The sequence below is a fragment of the Phocoena phocoena genome, chromosome 7 (assembly GCF_963924675.1).
Source record: "Phocoena phocoena chromosome 7, mPhoPho1.1, whole genome shotgun sequence".
In the NCBI taxonomy this organism is placed as follows: Eukaryota; Metazoa; Chordata; class Mammalia; order Artiodactyla; family Phocoenidae; genus Phocoena; species Phocoena phocoena.
Genome location: NC_089225.1, coordinates 22,035,502 through 22,041,393, shown reverse-complemented (window position 1 = coordinate 22,041,393; position 5,892 = coordinate 22,035,502).

Below are 5,892 nucleotides of genomic sequence, written 5' to 3'. Positions count from 1 at the left end.
AGTCTTCTCCCTTTTTTTCTTGATGAGTCTGGCTAATGGCTTATCAATCTTGTTTATCTTCTCACGGAACCAGTTTTTAGTTTTATTGATCTTTGCTACTGTTTCCTTCAATTCTTTTTCATTTATTTCTGATCTGATATTTATGATTTCTTTCCTTCTGCTAATTTTGGGGGGGTTTTTTGTTCTTCTTTCTCTAATTACTTTAGGTGTAAGGTTAGGTTGTTTATTTGAGCTGTTTCCTGTTTCTTCAGGTATGATTGTACTGCTATAAACTTCCCTCTTAGAACTGCTTTTGCTGCATCCCATAGGTTTTGGTTCGTCATGTCTTCATTGTCATTTGTTTCTAGGTATTTTTTAATTTCCTCTTTGATTTCATCCATGATCTCTTGGTTATAAAGGAGTGTATTGTTTAGCCTCCATGTGTTTGTATTTTTTATAGATTCTTTTCCTGTAATAGATATCTAGTCTCAAGCGTTGTGGTCAGAAAAGATACTTGATACTATTTCAATTTTCTTACATTTACCAAGGCTTGATTTGTGACCCAAGTATGAGCTATCCTGGAGAATGTTCCATAAACACTTGAGAAGAAAGTGTATTCTGTTGCTTTGGGACGGAATATCCTATAAATATCAATTAAGTCCATCTTGTTTAATGTATCATTTAAAGCTTGTGTTTCCTTATTTATTTTCATTTTGGATGATCTGTCCATTGGTGAAAGTGGAGTGTTAAAGGTCCCTACTATGACTGTGTTACTGTCGATTTCCCCTTTCATGGCTGTTAGTATTTGCCTTATGTATTGAGGTGCTCCTATATTGGGTGCGTAGATATTCACAATTGTTATATCTTCTTCTTGGATTGACCCCTTGATCATTATGTAGTGTCCTTCCTGGTCTCTTGTAATAATCTTTATTTTAATGTCTATTTTGTCTGATGTGAGAATTGCTACTCCAGCTTTCTTTTGATTTCCATTTGCATGGAATATCTTTTTCCATCCCCTGACTTTCAGTCTGTATGTGTCCTGAGGTCTGAAGTGGGTCTCTTGTAGACAGCATATATACAGGTCTTGTTTTTGTATCCATTCAGCCAGTCTATGTCTTTTGGTTGGAACATTTAATCCATTTACATTTAAGGTAATTATGATTATGTATGTTCCTATTACCATTTTCTTAATTGCTTTGGGTTTGTTATTGTAGGTCTTTTCCTTCTCTTGTGTTTCCTGCCTAGAGAAGTTCCTTTAGCATTTGTTGTAAAGCTGGTTTCGTGGTGCTGAATTCTCTTAACTTTTGCTTGTCTGTAAAGGTGTTTATTTCTCCGTCAAATCTGAATAAGATCCTTGCTGGTTACAATAATCTTGGTTGTAGGTTTTTCCCTTTCATCACTTTAAATATGTCCTGCCAGTCCCTTCTGGCTTGCATAGTTTCTGCTGAAAGATCAGCTGTTAACCTTATTAGGATTCCCTTGTGTTTTATTTGTCATTTTTCCCTTGCTGCTTTTAATATTTTTTCTTTGTATTTAATTTTTGATAGTTTGATTAATATGTGTCTTGGCATGTTCCTCCTTGGATTTATCCTGTATGGGACTCTCTGAGCTTCCTGGACTCGATTAACTATTTCCTTTCCCATATTAGGGAAGTTTTCAACTATAATCTCTTCAAATATTTTCTCAGTCCCTTTCTTTTTCTCTTCTTCTTCTGGGACCCTTATAATTCAAATGTTGGTGTGTTTAATGTTGTCCCAGAGGTGTCTGAGACTGTCCTCAATTCTTATCATTCTTTTTTCTTTATTCTGCTCTGCAGTAGTTATTTCCACTATTTTGTCTTCCAGGTCACTTATCCGTTCTTCGGCTTCAGTTATTCTGGTATTGATTCCTTCTAGAGAATTTTTAATTTCATTTATTGTGTTGTTCATCACTGTTTGTTCGCTCTTTAGTTCTTCTAGGTCCTTGTTAAACGTTTCTTGTATTTTCTCCATTGTATTTCTAAGATTTTGGATCATCTTTACTATCATTACTCTGAATTCTTTTTCAGGTGGTATGCCTATTTCCTCTTCATTTGTTTGGTCTGGTGGGTTTTTACCCTGCTCCTTCATCTGCTGTGTGTTTCTCTGTCTTCTCATCTTGCTTAACTTACTGTGTTTGGGGTCTCCTTTTTGCAGGCTGCAGGTTCATAGCTTCCATTGTTTTTGGTTTCTGCCCCCACTGGCTAAGGTTGGTTTAGTGGGTTGTGTAGGCTTCCTGGTGGAGGGGACTAGTGCCTGTGTTCTGGTGGATGAGGCTGGATCTTGTCTTTCTGTTGGGCAGAACCACATCCAGTGGTGTGTTTTGGGGTGTCTGCGGCCTTATTATGATTTTAGGCAGCCTCTCTGCTAATGGGCGGGGTTGTGTTCCTGTCTTGCTAGTTGTTTGGCATAGGGTGACCAGCACGACGGCTTGTTGGTTGTTGAGTGGAGCTGGGTCTTGGCATTGAGATGGAGACCTCTGGGAGATTTTCAACGTTTGATATTATGTGGAGCTGGGAGGTCTCTCGTGGACCAATGTCCTGAACTCAGCTCTCCCACCTTAGCAGACCTTGGTTTCTAACAAATAGAATATGGGGAAAGTGTTGTGATGTCACTTCTGAGGTTAGGTTATAGAAACATTGTGACTGCCATCTTGGATCTCTCTCTCTTGCTCTCTCATTCACTCTGGAGGGAGCCAATTGTGAGCAGCTCTATGGAGAGGCCCATGTGACAAGGAACTGACTTCTCTAGCCCACAGCCAGTGAGGACCTGAGGTTTGCAAAGAGCCCCACAAATGAGCTTGCAGGTGGATCCTTTCCCACTTGGGCCTTGACATGACGGCAGCTTCAGCAACACCGTGATTGTTGCCTTGTGAGGGATCTAGAGCCAGAGGATTCCAGCTAAGCTGCACCTGATTCCAGACTCTGAGAAACTGAGATAATAAATGTTTGTCATTCTAAGCTGATGAGTTTCTGGGTAATTTATTATGCAGCAAAAATGACTAATACAGATTTTATCTCCAATTACAGATTTGATTTTCTAAGGGGATAAGAAATGTTTTTAATGTATACTTTTAAAATATTAAGAGGAGTTTTCATCCTGTTTATAATTACCTAGTTGAGTAATTATACACAGTCCACCACAGTTTTATTCAGTTAAGTCCTCATTCTACAGAGAATTTTGTTTGATCCTGTGCAAGGGCATGTATGAAGTATAGAGATTAAAAAAGAGAAAGAGAGAGAGAGAAGTCAGATCCCCGGGTTTCTAAGAGCAGATGTCCCTTGGGGAGGCAGGTATGTGAGACAGAATAGTACAAGGTGATCTGGACCACGATGAAGGCAAGTTCAAGGCAGAATAGGAACCCAGGGGTAGCAGTTTCTGAGGCCCACTGTGGTGTCACTAAGAGGGTGTACTTGACTCAGGACTCAGTGACACAAAAACACACCTAATTTGCTGCTGCTCAATAACTAGAAGGCCCAACAAGTGTCACACTGGCTTTCAGCACAGCTGGATTTAGGGGAGCACAGATGATGTTCTAGAGACTCAGTCACCCTTTCTGTGTCTCTGTTTCCTTTATTTTGGCTCCTTTTCAAGCAGACTGTTGATCAAGGGCCGAGCTGATCTGCGAACTGTCAAAGTAGTCGATTAAGACAACATGGCAAAAGGAAAGTAACAATTAAGCCTTCATTTACTTACTGCCATAGTATAGGGAAGAGGCTAAAGCCCTGGCCCCCCCAGTGTTTCATGGAACCGCACCTGGGGAGGGGCAGATGTAACAGCACAGATGGAGGGAATTGTCTCACTGCTGAAGGAGCCCTAAACAATAGGCTCCTGCCTTTCTCTGGATCTGGGGTGAGGGGGAGTGGGGATACCTAGGAGGAGAAAAGACCTCAGTACTGAGTCAGAGTAGAGAAAGTATCTGCAAGGTTCCCCCAACTTACCCCACAAGAAGGTTTCAGCGAGTCCTCTGCACACCCCCCAGTAAAGAGGCCTCTGACAGAGGTGCCTGGGCCAGGAATGCAGTTATGCATAAGATTAGGTTGGCCATGGGACCTAGTCCTTGACTGCAACTCCCTTCAGAGCCTACCATGCACTGGCTGGTGTGGGGAGGACAGCTTTCCCCTGTGAGGCCTGCCAGGTAAAGTGTTAAGGACTAAATGTTTCTGCCCCCCTCCCAAATTCCTATGTTGAAGCCCTAAACCCCATCCGATAATATTTGGAGGTAGAGCCTCTGGGAAGTAACGAGGGTTAGGTTAGGTCATGAGCAGGGGCCCCGCATGATGGGATTGGTGTCCTTATAAAAAGAGGAAGAGGCACCAGGGCTCCCGCCTCTCTCTACACATGCATATACACAAAGAGGTCACGTGAGCACACAGGGAGATAGTGGCTGTCTGCAGACTAGGAAGCAGGCCCTCACCAAGACCAGAATCTGCCAGCACCTTGATCTTGGACTTCCCAGCCTCCAGAACTGTGAAAACAAGTGTGCCTTGTTCAAGCCACCCAATCTGTGGTGTTCTCTTATAGCAGACCGAGTTGTAATTGCCTATGGTCAGGCCTGAAAGATCACCCATAGGTTTTTGGCCAGGATCTGACCCCTTGCTTTTCCTGTAAGGTAGTGAGATGGCTATCAGAAGCTCCAGACAGACATCCCATTCCTCTCAGAAATACCAGTAGGAAGAGAATACTCTGTCTTAGCAATTCCAGCAGAAACTCTGAGACTGGCTTTAATGAGACTGACTCGGGTTCTGTACCCATCCCTGAACCAAAGACTGTGACCAAGTGGATGAAACTAACAGATTGGTCTGGACCTGAATCTGGGGTTTGAGGCAGGACTTTCCCAAACTACTTAAACTGAGAGTGAGGGAGGATAACTTTCACCAAAAGTGGAAGTGGATCCTAGGTAAGCAAAACCCATAGATGCCCACTCTCCAGTTCTTGAAAGTGAACGGTTTTCTTTCTTCAACCATTCAATAAACATTTACTGAACTATGTGCCAAGGTACTGCTCTAGGCCCTCGAGAGACAGCAGTGAACAAGATCATCAGCTTAAATTCTACTGGGGGAGATAGATGCTAAAAACAATTAGCAGGTGAAATATAGCCTGTTAGATTGGGATAAGGGATAAGGGGGGAAAAAATAAAAGCAAGAAAGGAGGATAGAAGGTGTGTGTATGAGGGAGGGGTACCCAGAAAGGCCTTGCTGAAGGCAGTCAGAGAACATGCATCCCAGAGAACTGGGGAAAATGTGTTCAAAGCAGAGGGAATAGCCAAGACAAAGGCCTTGAGGTGGGAGCATGCTTGTTGTGTTCAAGAAACAAGGAATACAAGTTGCCAGATAAAATATGACATGCCCAGTTAAATTTGAATTTCAGATAAACAATGGATACATTTTTTAGCATAAGCATGTCCCAAATATTGAATGGGACATATTTATGCAAAAAAAAATTTGTTTCGTGCAACATCTGGAACATATTTATACTAAAAAAGTACTTGTTGTTTACCTGAAATTCAAATTTAACTGGGTGTCCTGTATTTTTATTTGCTAAATCCGGCATCTATCTCTAGACCAGTGTGACTGAAGTAGAACGAAGAAGCAGGAGAGGGTGTTATGGGTTGAATTATGTCCCCCCCACCAAAGAAGACATTTTGAAGTCCTCACCCCCAGTATCCCAGAATATGACTTTACTTGGTAATAGGGTCATTGCAGATGTAATATTCAAGATGAGGCCATAATGAAGTAGGGTGGTCCCTGAGCCAATATAACTGCTGTCCTTATAAGAAGATGGCCCTTCCGTGACACAGAGACATACAGAGAGAAGACCATGTGATGACAGAGGCAGAGATTAAAGAGCTGTAGCTGCAAGGCAACAAATGCTAAAAATAGCAACAACTACCAGA